Genomic DNA, 22,358 nt, shown 5'->3' with positions numbered 1-22,358 from the left:
CTTTTGATAGGCAAAGTGTTCTTGTGAAGAAAAACCCAGTTTTCCTCCTCTTTTGTAGAGAAGTGTTTCTACTGTGTTTTGTATCCTTTATGACCCCTTTAGTCAGACTAATATGACCACACTCACCATCACACTAAAATCTGACACTCCTGGTCACCAAATTGTAGGATTTCCCACCACATCCAACAATTCTCTGGCACACCAGCTGGGCATTAATGGCTTCGGTAACATATTGAATGGAGAGTGATACAGTACTAAACTACAGTAAACATAAATGGAAGAGAAAGATTACAAATACAATGTGTCAAAGAATCATCTAAAATTTAATTATATGAGTATTATAATCTTAATTTTTGACGGAAATCTCACAAATTTTCTAATTAAGTTGAAGCCGTACAAAAATGGCTCCTAAGTCAAAGGGAGTGATCAAGCCAAAAATATAACCAAGGAGAAATATGTAAAAAGGAGTCCTGGCCTAAACCCCGAGTCCTCACCTCCCCTCCTTATCCAAGTCTCGGACTTGACTCGGCCAATCGGCAGACACCGCCCATCGCCGGAAGTGCTCTGCTCTTAGTCCCACCCCTACGCGTGTCAGTGAGTCGCGCTTGCGCGGTTTGTGAGCCGGCGGGAAGTAGTTACAGGGCCGCGAAGATCGGGCAGATCTCCCTTGGTTTGGTGTTTCCAGGTCGAAACTGAAGCTCTGAGTTCACGTTCTTGCTCCGGGAAACTCGAGAGTCGCTACTGGCGTTGAAATACTCCCCGCGGCGCCTCGCTTGACGGTGAGTCCAGAACACCCGTGAGACGCCCCCAAGCCCTGACCGGTTCGCTGCCCGGCGGAGGGGCCATTTTCGCGGAAACCCTGAGGCCCTCTCGCCCGGGGATTCTCCACCTGCCTTCTGTGAAACTTCGCCTGCAGCGTGGATTTTCTACGGAGAGTCGGTCCCTGGGCTGCCGGGCTGTCCCGCCCAGCTTAAAGCCAGGGAGACAGGTCTGGCAGAGCAATTTGTGCGCCTCGGCTTGCTTGGCCCATGGAGCCCGAATTGTGCCTGGGCGGGTAGATGCGCAGACCCTCCCTTCCTTTATATACTCCCCTATTTAATGAGCGCTTGAGAAAGAGAGGAGGGGAGTGGAAAAGCGAGTGCAGGGACAGAAATGCTGATTATGGATGCCAAGTGGGGCCTTGATTCAAGAGGGTTCTGCATGCTTCATAAAGCTAAACTGTACCCCTTTGGGTTGTTATTAAATCCCTTGAGAAGATCAAAGAAATGACACCAGCTCTGGCCTTCCCCACAGAGTCAGTCAGCTTCTCCCAGTGGGGCATTAGTGTTTAATGAGGAGCCCCAGGTGAGGTTCAGGTGAGCCCAGTGATTAGCAGGAGTGCTCCGGAATGCATCTGTGAGAGTGGGGAGCAGGTTTTATTCAAGGGAGATAACGGAATGTTCTGGTGGGTATGGTGGTGTAGACAATCCCCATTGGTGTGGCAGTTTGTATACATCTGTGCGAGGAGAGAGCACATGAAAAGAGAAAGAAAAAACAGTTGGGTCTCTTTCACGGAGACTTGTTCTGAATTCCTTTAAAAGGACACCAGAGCCCTGGCTGGTGTAGCTCAGTGGATTGAGCACGGGCCTGCGAACCAGACAATGGCGGTTCGATTCCCAGTCAGGGCACATGCCAGAGTTGCAGGCAGGTTCCCTGAAGGCCAGTTCCCAGCAGGGGACGCACGAAAGGCAACCACACATTGATGTTTCTCTCCCTCTCTCCTTCCCTTCCCCTCTAAAGATAAATAAATAAAATCTTTTAAAAAATGCTAAAAAAAAAGGACACCAGAGAGTGGCCATTTCAGCATTTCCACCTGTGCATGTGGTGAAGTGGATTAAAGGGCTGTGCTGAGGACTCTGAAGGCACATCCTCGAAGTGCAGACATGACTCCTCAGCATATCTTCACCTAAGAAAACCTACAGCAGGACCAGGGCAACATGGCTGCCTCTCAGGTAAAAGGTGTGCCCTGGGTCAGAAGCTAATTTTGCTTCACTTCCTGACATCAGTGGATTTAGAACCTACAACCTTTGTTTCTTCTGTTCATTAATAATGAGGTGGTTTTTAATCTACTTACTCATTTTCTTTTCTTTCTATGATTGTCAAGGTCAGCAGTAACTTTTTTTCTTTTTCCCAGCACCTTCTCTGCATTATCATTATCTATGCTGCCCAAGGTAAAGAAGAACTCCTGCCTTTAATTAATGACCTTCAACCACTGAGCATATTCCCTATGTGAGAGAGATCAGCCAGGGAAGGCACCCATGCCCAACATCCCTGTTTGGATGGACTCAGAGGCTCAGGTATCAGTGGAGAAGGGAACTGTAGGTTTTAGGTTCATGTGGCTACAGAATCAGCTCTGTACATCGTGGGTAAGAAAATACACATTTTTATCAGTCAGAATAGTTCTTAATGTTCTGAAAAAATGGAATTGAGAGAAGGGACCTTCTCACTAAATTGGTAAGTCTTGCTATCATATTTTGTCATGTATAATGCGCACTTTTTGCTCTGATTTTTGAGGGAAAAATAAGGATGCACATTATATATGAGTAGTACTAATTCTGTATCTACATAAATGTTTTAATTCTTTTATTTATTATAGTGTAATTCTTTTATATATTAAAGTGTAACTCTAGGAGTTGACATAAAATTTCTTCTACCATAATATATTAAAAAATAAAGGCTACAATTCCTTTTTTAATACAAAAACCGAGTATCTAAATATGAATAAATTAAAAATTGAATTAAAAAATTAAAACAAGACTTCCGGCCAAGGTGGAGGTGTAGGTGGAAACATTGTTCCTCCTCGCACAACCAGGTTTAAAAACAACAAAGTTTTAGTAACAAAAACGCAACCAAAACACGGAAAATTGAACTGTACTGAAGTCCAACAACAACAAACCATTCATCCAGACTGGTAAGAGGGGCGGAGTCAGCAGCTGGTTGATCTGGGTCGCTCAGGAAAAAGTGACCTGACCGGACTGACCCAGGTGTGCAGGCAGCCGTTGACAGATCCCAGGCAATGGGCAACCCAGTGGGGGCGCAAGGCGGCTGGCTGATCGTGGTCACACTTTAGAGCTTAGATAAACCAGGTGAAGGAGCGAGCAGTGAGACCACGAAGGCTAGTGCCCCAGCGACGGGAATTAAAGCCTAAAAGCACTAATTGGAAAAACTCTCGGGGCTGAGGTGCTGGGAGAAGCTCCCAGGCTCACAGAGAGTTTGTTGGAGAGACCCACAGGGTCCTGGATGGTGCACAGGCCCACACACCCGGGAGCTGGCACCGGGGGGCCCGGTTTGCTTGCAGGAAGCAGCAGAGGGGACCAAAATCTGAGAGAGAGTGGAACAAATGCCATTGCCCCTCTCTGACCCAGCCCCCACATGCAGCATCACAACCCAGCAACTGGGTTGCCCTACCCTAGTGAACACCTAAGGCTCCTCCCCTCATATTAACAGGTAGCTATTCCCCCCCCTTTAGTTTATGTCCATGTGTCACAAGTTCTTTAGATTCTATATTTCCCATACTATTCTTGCCCTCCCCCTGTCTATTTTCTACCTATTGTCTATGCTACTTATTCTCTGTACCTTCACCCTTCTCCTCCCACTCCCCTGTTGATAACCATGTGATCTCCATTTCTGTGATTCTGTTCCTGTTCTAGTTGTTTGCTTTTGTTCTTGTTTTAGGTGTGGTTGTTAATAATTGTGAGTTTGCTGTCATTTTACTGTTCATATTTTTATCTTTTCTTAGATAAATCCCTTTAAAATTTCATATAATAAGGGCTTGGTGTTGGTGAACTCCTTTAACTTGACCTTATCTGGGAAGCACTTTATCTGCCCTTCCATTCTAAATGAAAGATTTGCTGGATAGAGCAATCTTGGGTGTAGGTCTTTGGATTTCATGACTTGGAATCCTTCTTTCCAGCCCCTTCTTGCCTGTAAGGTCTCTCTTGAGAAATCAGCTGACAGTCTTATGGGGACTCCTTTGTAGGTAACTGCCTTCTTTTCTTTTGCTGCTTCTAAGATTCTCCTTATTTTTAATCTTGGGTAACTTAATGATGATGTGCCTTGGTATGTTCCTCCTTGGGTCCGCTTCTTTGGGACTCTCTGAGCTTCCTGGACTTCCTGAAAGTCTATTTTCTTTGCCAGATTGGGGAAGTTCTCCTTTATTATTTGTTCGAATAATTTTCAATTTGTTGTCTTCCTCTTCTCCTTCTGGTACCCCTAGAATTCGGGTGTTGGAACTTTTAAAGATGTCCTGGAGGGTCCTAAGTGTCTCTTCATATTTTCTGAATTCTTGTTTCTTCATTCTTTTCTGGTTGAATGTTTGTTTCTTCTTCTGGTCCACACTGTTGATTTGAGTCCCAGTTTCCTTTCAATCACTGTTGGTTCCCTGTGCATTTTCCTTTATTTTACTTAGCATAGACTTAATTTTTTCATCTAATTTGTGACCAAATTCAACCCAATTCTCTGCACATCCTGATTACCAGTGTTTGGAACTGTGTGTCTAATTGATCTCTTCTTTCATTTGGGCCTTTTTTTTTTTTTTTTTTTTTTTTTTGGTCTCTGCAATCCTATTATGTAGTTAGTGCTGTATGTGGGGAATGGATCCGAGACAGAACAATGGTACTTGCACCACTCTGTGCCAGATTCCAGTCACTTCCTCCACTACCCACAAGCAAAATGGGCCTTTCTGGTGCTGTTTCCTAGTTGGTTGGGCTTGTGTATGCTCTGGGACCCTGCAGGTCTCTCCAATGAACTTTCCTCTGAAGCTTGGAGTTTCTCCTGCTGCCTCAACCCCCATAGGTCTTTTCAATCAGTGGTTTGAGGCTTTATTTCCTTATGCTGGAGCCCTGGGGTGCGAGGTCTGTTTAGCTCCCCAGTTGTTCCTCCCAGTTTATCTGTACATGAATGTGGGACTGCCTGCTCCACCAGCCTCTGCCTTGCCAGATCCACCGGCTGCTGCCTTGCCTGCCCTGGTCCTCCATCCATCCACTGCCTTGCCACTTGTCCTCCCCGCCTGGCTGCCTGTCTCTGCCCCTCCTACAGGTCTGGATGAACGTGTCTTCTTTAACTCCTAGGTTGTTGGATTTCCATACATTTCGATTTTCTGTCAGTTCTGGTTGTTTTTGTTTTTAAATTGTTGTTGTCCTCCTTTTGCTGTGCAAGGAGGCACAGTATATCTGCCTACACCTCCATCTTGGCCAGAAGCCCAAATTTAGGTTTCTTCCATGGCTTGATATATTATTTCTTTATGGTGCTAAATAATATTTCATTGCATATCAGTTTTCTTACATATTCATCTGTTGACAGATATCTTTGTTGCTTCCAATTTTTGGAAATTATGAATGATGGATCTATAAATAGTCCCTTGTAGACTTTTGTTTAGATAAGTTTGTTAGCTCTTTAGTTAAATACTATGGAGTACACTTTATGGATTATATAATAAGTGTATGTTTAGTGGTGTGAAAATTTCCAAACTCTTCCCAGGCAGCTGTAGCATTTTGAATTTTCACCAGCAAGGAATGAGAGATCCAGTTCTACATCCACAGCAGCATTTGCTGTTATCAGTTCTGGATTCTGACCTTTGCAGTAGGGGTTTTGTGTTCCATGAATATACACTTTGTTTAGTTTTCATTGTTTTAATGTTCATTTCCTTAGTGACATAAGATTTGGAGGGTCTTTTTAGAGACTAATTTTTTACTTATATATTTTTAAAATATATTACTTATTTTTAGAGAGTGGGGAGGGAGAAAGAGCAGGAGAGAAACATTAATGTATGAGAAACACATAGATCAGTTGCCTCTCACGTGCCCTTTACTGGGGACCTGGCCTGCAACCCAGGCAGGTGCCTTGACTTAGAATCGAACTGGCAACATTTCAGTCTGCAGGCCAACGCATGCTAAATCCACAAAGCCACACTAGCCAGGGCTATCTGTGTATTTTTTAGTGTGCTTTCACTTCAGGTGTTTGGCCCTTTTTAGTCAGGGTTTTTTGTCATGGTTGCGGTAGATGTCTTTGTATGTTTTGCATAATAGTCCTATAGATGTTTGTTTTTTATTTTATTATTAATAGAGACATGGGGAGGAAGGGAGAGAGGGAGAAAAACATGGGTGTGTGAGAGACACATCAACTGGTTGACTCTCCAACATGCCAAACCAGGGACGTGGCCCACAAGCCAAGCTAGTGCCCTGACCAGGAATCAAACTGGTGACCTTTTGGTTCGGAGATGGGTGCTCAGTCCAATGAGCCACACCAGCCACAGCTTACAGACACTTTTTCTCAGCTACTGGCTTCTCTTTTTCTTCCTCATGATGATGGTTACCTTTTATTTGTTTGTTTTTCCTTAGTGTTTGACTTGGGACATGGGCATTTAAATGTTAATACTAGGGATTGAGAAACAAGGTTGGTTAATAAAATTCGCCATGAAAAAGTATGCAGTATATAAAATTAAGCTGTTTTTAATATTCAATAACATGGAAGTTATATTTGCAGGGTTTGTTTTTTTTTTCAATAAACACATAATGAGTCATGGCTTGAAGGACACACATTGAAATGTAGTTCTTTTTACATTATACAAGGTCTGTTAAGAAAGTATACAGATATATAATATGAAAAATAGAGACATTTATCGAAGGGGATATAAGAAATATTGTATATGGGACAATGACACCTCAGTCCCCTTCAGAGTAGGCACCTTGGGACCTCACACAGTTTTCCCAATTGCCATTACCTGCCCCATCATATTTTCCTGAATGTCATCAATGGTGTGAAATCTGTTCTTTTTCAAAGTGATTTTAGTTTTGGGAAAAGCCAGAAGTCGCACCAAATCTGGGCTGTAGGGGGGCTGAGTGACTTAGGTGATTTGATGTTTTACCAAATAACTCTGCACAAGACATGATGCATGAATAGTTTGTTCTTGTGAAGAAGTTACCATTCACCAGTTGCCCATAGCTGTGGCTTTCTGAATCATCTGAATGGTTTCCGTGGAGGAATGTTCAAGCTTATCGGAATATATAATACAGCTTCATTGCTCTACTCGCCCAGTCATTTGTAATGCAACAAGCACAGTACACATGCTGACTCAACAGCATCTGCTGCTCACACTGACTGTTAACAGTGAAGTCATCATTGTTCATGCATGCTTATATCAGTCCACTTCCCTTAACTCTTGCTGGCAGATTATGTTGATGTTGTGCATACCATTCTTGTTATATTAACGATAGTTGGCCTTTTTCTGGACTGTCCTCTTATGTCAACTAAAATAAAATCTGTTGGTTTTATTTTTTAAGATTTTATTATTTATTTTTAGGGAGAGGATAGGAAGAAAGGTAGAGAAGTATCAACAGGTTGCCTCTTGCACACCCCCAACTGGGAACCTGGCCTGCAATCCAGGCATGTGCCCTAACTGGGAATCGAACCAGCAACCTTTCATTTCACAGGCTGACTCAATCCACTGAGTCATACCAGCCAAGGCTAAAATAAAATCTTTAAATTTATTCCTGAATGTACAGTACCATTATAAAAATGGTCATTTTTTAAGTCCCATTCTGTATTTAAAATAATGTTGCAGTGGATTTAGGGGCGTACATATCATTTAGAATCTGTGTACTCTATTTTTGATAACTCCACAGAAAAGAAATTGCTGTGTTATATAGTACTTGTTTATAAATGTTTGAGCAACTTTCATCTTGTTTTCTGTAGTCCCTGCACCAGTTTGTTCATAATCTCACCAACAGTGCATGAGGTTTCTCCTTTCTCCACATCATTGCCAATGCTCATTGTTTTTTGATTTATTGATAATTACCATCCTGATAGATGTGTTGTAGCATTTCATTGTGGTCTCAATTTGCATTTCTCTGATGAAGAATGATATTGAACATCTTTTCATATGTCTATTAGCCATCCTTTTATCCTGTTTAGAGAAATATCCAGATATTTCTCTGCCCATTTTTCTTTCTTTTTTTAAAGTATTTTTTATTGTTCTATTTCACTTTTCCCAATTTTTCCCCTTTACCCCCACCCCCCCACTGCTCCCCCAACCCTCCAGCATTTGCCCCCTTAGTTCATGTTATGTGAGTCCTCTGTTTCCTATACCTTTTTCTATCTCTCCCCATCTATTTTATGCCTACTAATTATGCTTCTTCCCTGTACCTTTCCTCCTGTATTCCTCCCTTCCCCCTCCCCACTGAACTCCCTCTGTGTGATGTCCATTTCTCTGGTTCCATTCCTGTTTTGTTTGTTTGCTTAGCTTTTGTTTTCATTGTTTTTCTTTTCTTTTAGGTTCATTTGTTGATAGTTGTGAGTTTATTTTTACTTCAGTGTTTATATTTTTTATCTTGTTTTTCTTAGCTAAGTCCCTTTAACATTTCATATGATAAGGGCTTGGTGATGATGAACTCCTTTAACTTGACCTTATCTGGGAAGCACTTTATCTGCCCTTCCATTCTAAATGAAAGCTTTGCTGGATAGAGTAATCTTGGATGTAGGTCCTTGCCTTTCATGACTTGGAATACTTTTTTCTAGCCCTTCTTGCCTGTAAGGTTTCTTTTGAGAAATCAATGGTAGCCTTATGGGAACTCCTTTGTAGGTAACTGTCTCCTTATCTTTTGCTGCTTTTATGATTTTCTCTTTGTCTTTAATCTCTTTGTCATTAACTTAATAATGATGTGCCTCAGTATGTTCCTCTTTGGGTCCAGCTTCTTTGGGACTCTCTGGGTTTCCTGAATTTCCTGGAAGTCTGTTTCCTTTGCCAGATTGGGGAAGTTTTCCTTCATTATTTGTCCAAATAAGTTTTCAGTCTGTTCTTTCTCTTCTCTTTCTGGCACCCCTATAATTCTGATATTGGAACATTTCAGGTTGTCTGAGACAATCCTCAGCCTCTCTTCATTTTCTTGGATTCTTGTTGCTTTGTTCTGATACAGTTGGATGTTTATTACTTCCTTATGTTCCAAATTGTTGCTTTGAATCTTGGTTTCCTTCTTGTCACTGTTGATTCCCTGAATATTTTGCTTTATTTCCTTTTGGGTATCTTTCATTTGCTCTTTCATTTTCCAACCAAGCTCAATCAGTTATGTGAGCGTTTTGATTGCCAGGGCTTTAAATTCTTCATCAGTTAGATTGGCAGTCTCATTGCATAGTTCTCTTTCTGAGGTTTTGCTGTATACTTTCATTTGGGCCACATTTCTTTGTCTTGGCACAGCTGATATGTTGTAAGTGGGTGGGGCCTTAGGTATGCACCCAGGCAGGACAACCCTCTTTGCTATACTGCCTGTGTGGGAGGGGCCAGAGAGGGAACAATGGGGCTTGCCTGCTGGTCTCTAGGGCTCCAACAGACTGGAGGTCTTTCCTCCAGTTTGGAGGAAAGACTTTCCAACAGACTCTCTTGTCAAACTGGAGATATCTCTCACCGGGTCAACCCCAGCCTTAGCGTACAGTCAGCTCTGAGTCTCAGTTTTCCACTTAAGTCAGTCCCTCCCGCACAGCTCTGCCAATCTTGCTCTGCCCACTTTTCAATCAGATTGTTTGATTTTTGATGTTGTTGTAAGTTTCCTCTTATTTTTCGTATTTATCGTCATTGTTGGATATCTTCCCCTTCAGTATTGGCTTTTTATATGTTTTCTTGGTCATTTCCTTTGCAAAATCTTATTTTGTTGTAGTCTTGTTTATTTTTTTCTCTTTTTTGCTGTGCCTACCAAGTTATATTCAAGATTGTAAGAGCAATGGCAGAGTTTATCAGCTGTCCTTTCTTCTAGTGTTTTCATGGTTTCAGGTCTTATATTTTAGTTTTTAATCCATTTTGAGTTTTTTTAGTACATGGCATAAGAAAGTGTCCTAGTTGTAATTTTTTTGTGTGTATTTGGTCTAGCTTCTCTCATACCATTTGTGAAAGAATCTGTCTCATCCCATTGTGTATTCCTGCATTATTTCTTATAAACTAGTTAACAATATATCTTTGGCAATTTTAAAAATTGTGTCACTTGTTTTATCATGTTGTTTTGTAAAAGTTCTTTATATAACCTGGTTATTAACTACTTATCAGATGTGCTTTGCAGAAATTTTCTTTCTACAGGTTGTATTTTTAACCTACTGATTGCGTGCTGCAATGTGCAGGAGTTCCTCTATTTAGTGTAATCCCATTTGACTATATTTCCTTCTTTACCTTTCCTTTGGATGTCATAACCAAGAAAAAAAAACTCAAATGTCATAGTGTTTTCTTTTGGTGAACTAAGAGTTATTATCTTTGGTAAAGATGACTGCATGGGCAGACATGGCTTGCCTCTTTGCACAACCATATCAAAACTACAACTAAGATATTGAACAGCCATCAGTCAGAACCATCAGAAATCAAGTTCAATGGGAAGTCTGACAACTACAGAATTAAAGAACTGGAAGTAGGGTTGCAGACATGGAATGGGCTGGTCCCTCACCCACGTATGGTAGATGAAAATTCAGGAGGGTTATCTAGGGAATGAGGAATCCCAGCCCCACACCAGGCACCCACTACAAATTTCCAGTGCCAGAAAGATAAGTCCCCACAACTTCTGGCTTCAAAAACCAGCAGGAATTGAGTCCGTGGAGGAGACAGCTGGAGCCCCAGGCAATACTTCCTAAAGAACCCACCCATGGACTCACCTTCTGAGACTCACTCCCTCTGAGCTCCAGCAACTGAGTAGCAGGTTTAAGAGCACCAGTGGCATACAGAGAATGAAGTGTCTGGCGTAAAGGTGAACAGAGGCCATTGTCCTTTTTCTACACCATCCCTGCACAGATCCACAATGCCAGGAAGCTGGTGCCACATCTGAGACTCTTATCAACCTGGGTAACACTGTTTGACCTGCCTTGGACATCCCCAAATACTCCACGCCATCCAACTTATGGGCCCACCCATGCTGCTTTTCCTTATGAATCAAACCAGCAACTTTTGCTTTGATGAATGATACCAGCTGAGCCACACCAGACAAGGCCAGTGTTGTAGAATGAACTATTCTATAGTTGCTACAAGTGTTACTGGGATTCTTTGATGTATTGCTTTGAATAGTTAGATCACCTTAGGTAGTACCGATGGCTTACACTATTAGCATTTCAATTTAGGATGATAGGATACGTTTTTTAAAGGTGCTTAGATTACAAATCCTTTTGCAAAAAGTCTGCATAATCACCACCAGTAAAGTCACTGAAGATTCTTTACTCCTTTTGTCTTTTTGCCAGCATCAACATTGGCCTGTATAGTCCCCCTGACCTTCATTATGTTCTTGTGTACCCATCTCTGTTTTGTTGAGGTTGTCTTCTCATATAAGCTGTCTTCAAGTCTATGTTTGGGTTGTGTGTGTGTGTCTGTGTGTGGATATAATCTATGGAATCGTAAGTCATAAGAAAGCCAATTGTCTTGCCATCACCAAAATGGGTTCTGAATCCAAACACACGCTAACATCTGGTTGATCTTATACTTTATGGCTAGTTTTTCTTGAATTTCTGTCTTGCATGCTGTTGCCTTCCCAGGATGAAAGTCATTCATAACCATTTCTTTCTGGTGAAGTAATCAGTTGGTCATGAACTTCCTGGTTAGGGTAGTTACTGTGTTATTTATGATGGTAGCCAATCTTCAAGCAGCCAGGGAAGAACACTGAATTTTTCATTTATTGATTTTTTTTTATTCAAAGGGTTTTTTTCAAAGATTTTATTTATTTATCTTTAGAGGGGAAGGGAAGGAGAAAAATATCAATGTATGGTTGCCTCTCATAAGTCCCCTGCTGGGAACTGGCCTGCAACCCAGGCATGTACCCTGACTGGGAATCAAACCGTGATCTTTTGGTTCTCAGGCCCGTGCTCAATCCACTGAACTACACCAGCCAGGGCCTCATTTATTGATTTTTTAAAAGTACAACCAGCAATATTTTATGCTTTTAATCCTGAAAGTCATGTACCATTTTCATGAAGAGAACTCAAATATTGTTTCTGCCCCATGCCAATGTAATTTAATTACATTCTTGGGCTTTTGCATTAATTTATATACAAAAACAACTAACTTAATGCATTGATTTTATATTCTACCTTTAGAAGAATGTGTTTGATTTCTGTTATTTTTTTTAAATGTGGATTCTGTATGATTTTGCAGTACATGATGTTGTCACCTGTTAACAGAGATCATTTTTTTATTGCTATCTTGGTGGGGGTACTAAAAACATTTTAAAGTTATAAGAATGTGCTTTAGTCAGATACCATCAGTTGCTCTCTACTACTTGCCATCTCTGCCCATCTACCAACTTCTGTTAAAGATATTACATCTTTTGTGTCTTATAAATGTAAAAATGTATTGCTTGTTTTTGGTAAAGTTCTATAAAAGAAATAAAAGTGGCCCTGGCTGGTGTAGCTCAGTGGATTGAGCACAGGCTGTGAACCAAAGGGTCACCAGTTCAATTCCCAGTTGGGGCATGTGTCTGGGTTGCAGGCAAGGTCCCCAGTAGGGGATGCATGAGAGGCAACCACACATTGACGTTTCTCTCCCTCTCTTTCTCCTTCTTCCCTTCTGTTTAGAAATAAATAAAATCTTTTTTAAAAAGGGAGATTGTAAGAACTCGTATAATTGGACCTATAGCTACATTGCATATCACAGAAAGTGTAGTGGTGTGGAATTCTAAGTGTATAATAAAGAATGAACAACTGCTGTTAAAATATACAGTTCCCATAGTCTCAAAGAATTTTTGCCAGAATGTGGTTTTAGGATGTAAAAAATTTCAGGAAAGTATATAATGGAAATTTTGAAACTATCATAATTCACAGTAGAAAATTAATGATAGCTTTTAATTATTGCTCTAGATCAGAATACTTACTATAGAGAATCATAGAAGGTTTAAAAACATAGATCACTACTTTTTAGTGTGCTTCAAAATGTCAAGGCTGGAATGCTTGGATATGTATAATTAGAATATATAATTTATATTGACATTTGAAATATTTTGAGAAGGAAATGTTTAATTGATTACACTCATATCACTTGATGCTGCTATGTTTTTTATTCCTGATGTGTGTCAAATCAGTGGGTTGATTGTTGGTGCCTTAATAATTTGTGAACTCCTAATTTGGAGGGGTTTCGCTTGTGTCTCATTTTCCACAGAAAGTTGAAGACATTGTAATGCACAATGTATGCAAAAATCTAAATGAAGTTGCCATTAGGTTGACTAAGAATTCTGTTGTGTGTCACCATGGAAGTCATTTTGCATTCTGCATTATAGCAAAACATAGGAACATTAAAAATTTTAACTACTGTTACAAAATACATGTGAAAAAAAATAAGATGCCAGTATATTAAAATCCTGATGTATTCTCATAGTGTTCATAGATACAAGTGATGAATGTTAGTTGATGTGGTTGGAACAAAAAAGTAATCAGAGATATGTAAGGAAATATGGATAGTTCATCCCTTAGTGCATAAAATTGTTGTCCATGTTTGTTAAATAGTCTCCAGTTACAAAGCCAAAGAAAGCTGCATTATGAGATCATTATATAACAGGAATAGTAATGCTTCTTAACGATTGCAGTATATATGTTGACAAATGGTAACAATTGGATTGTGATTATTTAGATGCTGTGTGAATTTACCATATTTATTAATAAACATGAATGAACATTAAAGTGTTTATACCTGTAACCTTACCCAAGGTTGTAGGTATATGCTATATGGTAATGCTGTGCAATTATGTCACTAGCAATTTCTTTCCTCAGCGACCTTAGACATTAAATAATGTGAAAAATCCTTCACTGTTGATATATTTTTATTGTACCTGATGAAACATTATGATAGTTACAATACTGATGATGTTTTTTTTCCTTGAAGCGAACTCTAAGCAACTTTATGATATTGTTCTCATGGCATTTATTTTCTGTATCTAGGAGCCTTGAACTGCCACTACATTTTCCTGAAATTTCATGCAATAGACCACAGCTCATAGAGTCACAGTTAAATATACTTTCTTGTCCCAACTCACTGACAGCCGTTGTAACCAACAGCCTGCAGAGTTCTTTCAACCTCACTAGCAGGACATGCATGCAGTCTTCAGTAAAAACAGCTTTTCACTTAAACCTTTTCAAAGTTAATAGGAAATACATGTCACTCACATAACTGTATGCTTTTAACTTAAACCTGTGAAACATGAAGTAATGCTGCTGCAAACATGAAAAGCACACAGGCACATTTTGCTTTTAAAAATTTGGTTTTCACTGATGCTGGGAAGATGGCAACGAAGTAGGAGGAGCGGATTCTAGCTCCCGGACTCAATGGGTGAAAATCCTGGCTGATCTATAGAAAAACAGCACAATAAACCATCGGTTACCCAGCATTTGTGAAATTAAAAAACCAGAGACTGTGGCTGATGCTGAAACTCCAGACAGCAGCAGAGTAAGCTATGGGAGCCGGGGCACATGTGGCCCCTGTGCCGCTGCCATAGTGAAGGAATTGGGCGCCAGGGAGTCAGGTACAGTGCTGGGACACTAGAGGCCCCTGTGCCGCTGCCATAGCAACGGGCCTGTGAGCTGGGGAATCAGCTACGGGAGTGCAACCACTGTGGTGGGCCTGGGTGCCACAGGAGTTGGCTAGAGGAGCCGTACGTGACCAGCGCGGGGACCAGCTTAAGGACCAGCATGACAGTAGGTGGAGACAGAGAACATCAAGATACCTGAAGGAGTCTGCACCACTGAAATCCACTAGTATTACACCACAGAACTTCACACCATAAACCCAGGAAGTCAGAATAGATCAATTTTAGAAGCTGAGATTAACAAGAAGAGTCTCAAACAATGGGAAGACAAAGAAATAATCTCCCAATGAAAGAAAAAACAGGAACTTAAGAAAGAATGTTAGATGAAATAGAGGCTAATCAACTATCAGATATTGAATTCAAAGCACTGGTTATTACAAAGTTCAATGAGCTAACAATGAGCTACCAGAAACTACAGGGGAACTACAATGATCTCTCTGCAAACTACATCAACATGAAAAAGGAAATAGAAAATATCAGCAAGGGACAAGAGGAAATGAAGGCTGAAATTTCTGAATTAAAAAAGAGTAGAAAGCATTAAAAATAGGGTAGATGAGACAGGATAGGATTAGTGAGTTGGAGGACAAAGTAGAAAGCATCTCACAGAAAGAACAAGAACGGGAAAAGAGACTCAGAAAGAATGAAGAAGGATTAAGAGAAATGCAAGACAATATGAAACATAATACTATCCGAATAATGGGAATACCAGAAGGAGATGAAAAAGAAGACATAGAAAACATATTTGAAAGAGTAATGAGAGAAGATTTCCCTAATTTGATAAAAGAAAAAGTCACACAAATCCAGGAATCACATAGAGTCCAAATCAAGAGGAACCCAAAGAGGCCCACTTCAAGACACATCATCATCAAAATGGCAAAATTCCAAAACAAAGAGAGAATCTTAAAGGCAGCAAGGGAGAAAAAAGAAGTAACATACAAAGGAGCCCCAATAAGGTTAGCTACTGACTTCTCAATGGAAACACTCCAAGCAAGAAGAGATTGGGAAGAAATATTCCAAGTAATGAGAACGAGAGGCCTACAACCAAGGCTACTTTACCCAGCAAGTCTCTCAATCAAGATAGAAGGCCAAATAAAGAGCTTCCAAGCCAAAAGAACTCTAAAAGAATATGCTGTCACCAAGCCATCTCTACAAGAAATACTAAAAGGACTGCTTTAAGGAAAGGAAGGAAAAGAGGGAGACAGAGAGGAACACAGGCACAAATCTGGCAATGAATAAGTACCTATCAATAACCTTAAACATAAATGGATTAAATGCTCCAATCAAAAGACACAGTATAACTCAATGGATAAGAAAGCATGACCCACACATATGCTGCCTACAAGAGACCCATCTCAGGACAAAAGACCATCACAGACTAAAAGTGAAAGGCTGGAAACAAGTTTTCTGAGCTAATGAACAAGAAAAAAAAAGCTGGGGTAGCAATTCTGATATTGGACAAAATAGACTTCAAAAAAAGGGCCATAAAGAGAGACCCAGAAGGTCACTTCATTACACTCAAGGGAAGAATCCACTAAGAAGACATTAGCATCATAAATATATATTCACCAAACAGGGGCACCCAAATATATCAAGAAAATCTTAGAGGACTTCCAGAAAGATATTGACAGCAACACAATTATAGTAGGGGATTTTAACACCCCACTATCAAAAATGGACAGATCTTCCAAACAAAATATCAACAAAGATATTGTGGCATTAAACAACACGCTAGATGAAATGGATTTAACTGATACATATAGAGAGCCCTTCATCCCAAAGAAGCTAAATGCACATTCTTTTCAAATGCACATGGAACATTTTCAAAGATAGACCACATGATAGGACACAAAACAAGTCTCAACAAATGCAAGAAAATTGAAATCATACCAATCATTTTCTCTGACCACAAGGGACTGAAATTGGAAACCAACCCCAAAGGAAAAAGCCCAAAGCACCCAAAATCATGGAGGCTGAATGGTATGCTATTAAACAATGAATGGGGAAAGAATGAAATTAGGGAAGAAATCAAAACGTTTCTGGAAACAAATGAAAACAATCTCGCAACAACCCAAAACTTATGGGACGCAGTGAAGGCAGTCCTGAGAGGAAAGTTATAGCAATGCAGGCCTACCTAAGGAAGATAGAAACATTTCAAACAACCTTACTCTACGCCTGCAAGAACTCGAGGAACAACAACAAAAACAGCCCAGAGCAAGCAGAAAGAAGGAAATAAGATCATAGCAGAATTAAATGACATAGAGACTAAAAGCACAATTCTAAGGATCAATGAATCCAGGAGTTGGTTCTTTGAGAAGATAAACAAAATAGACAAGCCTTTAAGTAGGCTCATCAAGAAAAGGAGAGGACACAAACACAGTCAGAAATGGAAGAAGAGAGATTACAACTGATACCACAGAAATAGAAGGGATTGTAAGAAATTACTATGAAAACTGTATGCCAAGAAATTTGAAAACCTTGGGGAAATGGACACATTTCTAGAAAAATACGATCTTCTAAAACTCAATGAAAAAGAAGCAGAAAATCTAAACACACCAATAACAGCAAAAGGAATTGAAGCAGTAATAAAAAAAACTCCCGTCACACAAAAACCCTGGACCAGATGGTTTCACAGGAGAATTCTACAAAGCATTTAAGGAAGAGCTAACCCCTATTCTTCAGAGACTATTCAAAAAAACCCAAAAGGATGGAAAACTCCCAAATGCTTTTTATGGAGCCAGCATCATCCTAATTCCAAAACCAGATAGAGACACAAGAAAGAAAGAAAACTTCAGGCCAATATGGCTGATGAACATAGACGCTAAAATTCTCAACAAAATATTGGCAAATTGCATCCAACAATACATCAAAAAGATCATACACCATGACCAAATGGGATTCATCCCAGGGATGCAAGGATGGTTCAATATTTGCAAATCAGTAAATGTAATTCATCACATAAACAAAAGCAAACACAGAAGCCATATGATCATATCAATGGACGGTGAAAAAGCTTTTGATAAGGTACAACACCCATTTATGATAAAAAACACTTAGAAAAGTGGGAATAGAGGGAGCATTCCTCAATATAATAAAGGCCATATATGAGAGACCTGCAGCCAACATTATACTCAATGGGCAAAAACTAAAAGCTTTTCCACTAAGATTAGAAAAAAGACAAGGATGTCCACTTTCACCACTTCTATTCAGTATAGTATTGGAAGTTTTAGCCACAGCTATCAGGCAAGAAAAGGAAGTAAAAGGCATCCAAATAGGAAAGGAGGAAACAAAACTCTCACTGTTTGCAGATGACATGATAGTGTACATGGAAAATCCTATAGACTCTACCCAAAAACTGCTTGAACTAAGTGAATTTGGCAAAACGGCAGGTTACAAAGTCAATATCTGGAAATCAAAGGTGTTTTTGTATGCCAACAATGAATCAGCAGAAGGAGAAATCAAGGAAAAAATCCCATTCGATACAGCAAAAACAAAAATAAAATATCTGGGAATAAACCTAAATAAGGAGGTAAAAGACCTGTATGCAGAAAACTACACAGCCCTGAAGAAAGAAATCAAGGAAGACACAAACAAATGGAAACATACCTTGTTCTTGGATTGGAAGAATTAACATCATCAAAATGTCCATACTACCCAAAGCAATTTACAGATTCAATGCAATACCTATTAAAGTACCAATGGCATATTTCACAGATATACAACAAGCACTTCAAAAATTTATATGGAACCATAAACGAGCCCGAATAGCCGCTGCTCTTTTGAGAAAGAAGAACAAAGTAGGAGGGATCACAATACCTGATATCAAACTGTATTACAAGGCCACTGTAGTCAAAACAGCCTGGTACTGGCATAAAAACAGGCACATAGACCAATGGAACAGAACAGAGAGCCCAGAAATAAACCCAACTCTCTACAGTCAATTAATATTCGACAAAGGGGGCAGTAACATAAAATGGAGTAAAGATAGCCTCTTCAGCAAATGGTGTTGGGTGAACTGGACAGCTACATACAAAAAAAAAATGAAACTTGAGCACAGACTTACGCCATACACCAAAATAAATTCAAGGTGGATAAAAGACTTAAATATAAGCCATGACACCATTAAAGTCCTAGAGGAGAACATTGGCAAGAAAATCTCAGATATTCCACGCAGCAACTTTTTTACTGGTTTGTCCCCTAGAGCAAGGAATATAAAGGAAAGAATAAACAAATGGGATCTCATCAAAATAAAAAGCTTCTGAATGGCTAAAGAAAACAGTATTAAGATAAAAAGAGAACCAACTGTATGGGGAAATATGTTTGCCAATGATACCTCAGACAAAGGTTTAATCTCCAAAATATACAAAGAACTTACACGACTCCACTCTAAGGGGACAACCAAACCAATTAAAAAATGGGAAAAGGACTTGAACAGACACTTCTCCAAGGAGGACATACAGAACATCCAGAGACACATGAAGAGATGCTCAATATCATTAGCTGTCAGAGAGATGCAAATTAAAACCACAATGAGATACCACTTTACACCAGTCAGCATGGCTATCATAAACAAAGCAACAAACAACAAATGTTGGAGACGTTATGGGGAAAAGGGGACCCTAGTTCACTGCTGGTGGGATTGCAGGCTGGTACAACCATTATGGAAAAACAGTATGGAATTTTCTAAGAAAACTAAAAATGGACCTGCCTTTTGACCCAGCAATTCTACTGCTGGGATGATATCCTAAGAACCCTAAAATACCAATCCAGAAGAACCTATGCACCCCAATGTTCATAGCAGCACAATTTACAATAGCCAAGAGTTGGAAGCAACCTAGGTGCCCATCAGTAAATGAATGGATCCAAAAATTGTGGTACATATACACAATGGAATTTTATGCAGCAGAGAGAAAGAAGGAGCTACTACCTTTTGCAACAACATGGATGGAACTGGAAAGCATTATGCTGAGTGAAATAGGCCAGGTGCTGAAAGACAAATACCATATGATCTCACCTTTAACAGGAAGCTAAACAACAAAACAAACAAGCAGAAAAAAAAAAGACACTGAAATAGAGAACAAGGGGACAGTGACCAGAGGGGAGAAGGAAGGGAAGTTAAGGGGGAAAAGGGGGAGGGATTTTGAGGAACAAATAGGAAGGACACAGGGACGAGAACTAAGGGGGGTGGAAATGGGAGGGAGGTGGGGAGCAAGGGGCGGGGGAGGCTGGGATGGGAGAAATAGACAAAAAACTGTACTTGAAAAATAACTAAATAAAATTAATTAAAATAAAAAAATACTTAGCAATAAAAAAAATCATAATGAGATACCACTTTACACCAGTCAGAATGGCTATCATAAACAAAGCAACCAACAACAAATGTTGGAGAGGGTGTGGGGAAAAGGGGTCTTTACTTCACTGTTTGTGGGATTGCAGACTGGTACAGCCATTATGGAAAACAGTATGGAATTTTCTCAGAAAAATAAAAATTGACCTGCCTTTTGATCCAGCAATTCCACTGCTAGGATTATATTCTAAGAACCCCAAAACATCAGTTTCAAAGAACCTATGCACCGCAATGTTAATAGCACAATTCACAATAGCCAGGAGCTGGAAGCAACCTAGGTGCCTGTCAGTAAATGAGTGGATCAAAAATGGTGGTACTCATACACAATGGAATTCTATGCAGCAGAGAGAAAGAAGGAACTACTACCCTTTGCAACAACATGGATGGAACTGGAAAGCATTATGCTGAGTGAAATAAGCCAGGCACTTAAAGACAAATACCATATGATCTCACCTTTAACCGGAAGCTAAACAACAAAACAGACAAGCAAGCAAAATAAAAACAAAGACACTGAAATAGAGAACAAGGGGACAGCGAGCAGAGGGGAGAGGGGAGGGAATTTAAGGGGGGAAAATGGGAGGGATTTAGAGCAACAAGTATAAAGGACACATGGAGAAAAACTAAGGGGAGTGGAAATGGGAGGGAGGTGGGGTGCATGGGGCGGGGTGGTCTGGGATGGGAGAAATAAACAGAAAACTGTACTTGGAAAATAACTAAATAAAAATTTAATTTAAAAAAATTTGATTTTCAGCCCTGGCTGGTGTGGCTCAGTGGTTTGAGTGCAGGCCTGAGAACCAAAGGATCACAGTTCAATTCCCAGTCAGGGCACATGCCTGGGTTGCAGACTAGTTCCCAGCAGGGGACACACGAGAGGCAACCATACATTGATGTTTCTCTCCCTCCTTCCTTTCTCCTCTAAAAATAAGTAAAAATCTTTTTTTTTATTAGATTTTTGTCAAAGGTATTTTTGTACACCAACAATGAAATATCAGAAACAGAAATCGGGAAAAATTCCATTTGACATAACAAGAAAAATAAAGTACCTAGAAATAAACCTAACCAAGGGGGTAAAAGACCAGAAAAACTACACAACATTGAAGAAAGAAGCCAAGGAAGACACAAAGAAATGGAATTATGTACCGTGCTCATGTACTGGAAGAATTAACATCATCAAAACGCCCATACTACCCAAAGCAATTTATGGATTCAAAGCAATCCCTTTTAAAGTACCCATGACATATTTCACAGATATAGAACATTTCAAAAATTCATATGGAACCATAAATGACTCCAAATAGCTGCAGTAATTTTGAGAAGGAACAAAGTAGGAGTGATCACAATACCTGATATTAATTTGTATTATAAGGCCACTGTATCAAAACAGCCTGGTATTGGCATAAGAACAGACATATAAATCAATGGAACAGAACGGAGGGCCCAGAAGTAAACCCAAGTCTCTATGGTAAATTAATATTTGGCAAAGGGGGTAGGAACATAACACGGAATAAAAATAGCTCTTCAATAAATGCTGTTGGGAGATCTGGACAAGTACATGCAAAAACAAAAAAAAAAAAACTTGACCACCAACTTACACCATACACAAAAAATAAACTCAGGGACTCAGGGTGGATAAAAGATTTATGTATAAGTTGTGACACCATAAAAGTCCTAGAGGAAACCAGGCAGGAAAATCTCAGATATTCCACGCACCAACATTTTCACCAATATGTCCCCTAGAGCAAGGGACATAAAGAATAAACAAATGGGGCCTCATCAAATTAAAAAGCTTCTGCATGATTAAAGAAGGCAGCATTAAAATGAAAAGAATCAATTATATGGAAAAACATTTGTCAATGATGCCTCAGACAAGGGTTTGATCTCAAAATATATAAAGAAATCATATGACTCCTCTCCAGGAAGACAAAAAAAAGCCAATTAAAAAATGAGCAAAAGACTTCAACAGACACTTCTTCAAGGAGGACATACACAGGGTCCAGAGACATGAAAAGATGATCAGCATCACTAGCCATCAGAGAGATGCAAAATCAAACCACAATGAGATACTACTTCACAACAGCCAGAATGGTCATCATAAACAAATCAACAAACAAATGTAGGAGAGGATGTGGAGAAAGGGGAACCCTAATGCACTGTTGATGGGATTGCAGACTGATGCAGCCACTCTGGAAAACAGTATGGAATTTCCTCAGCTAAATGTGGAACCACCTTTTGACGCAGCAATTCCACTGCTTAGGGTTACATCCTAAGAACCCTGAAACATCAATCCAAAAGGACCTATGCACTCCAATGTTCCTAGCAGCACAATTTACAACAGCCAAGTGCTGGAAGCAACCTAAGTGACCATCTGTAAGTAGATTTAAAAAACTATGGTACATTTACACAGTGAAATACTACACAGAAAAAAAGAAGGAGCTCCTCCTACCCTTTGT

The 22,358-nt window shown here is 39.8% G+C and overlaps 1 long non-coding RNA gene across 1 annotated transcript in view; it reads left to right on the top strand.

Moving 5' to 3' along the window:
- The first annotated feature begins 631 nt into the window (after positions 1-631).
- The window catches only part of LOC128626973 (uncharacterized), a 51,243-nt gene continuing 29,516 nt past the window's right edge, over positions 632-22,358 (top strand). The window contains exon 1 of the long non-coding RNA XR_008391083.1: positions 632-779. This is a non-coding gene — a long non-coding RNA (uncharacterized LOC128626973). The remainder of the gene's footprint in view (positions 780-22,358) is intronic.

Source organism: Artibeus jamaicensis, unplaced genomic scaffold (genome assembly GCF_021234435.1).
Source record: "Artibeus jamaicensis isolate MK-2021 breed Jamaican fruit bat unplaced genomic scaffold, CSHL_Jam_final contig_2566, whole genome shotgun sequence".
In the NCBI taxonomy this organism is placed as follows: domain Eukaryota; kingdom Metazoa; phylum Chordata; class Mammalia; order Chiroptera; family Phyllostomidae; genus Artibeus; species Artibeus jamaicensis.
This window is presented reverse-complemented; position numbering and strand designations above follow the sequence as displayed.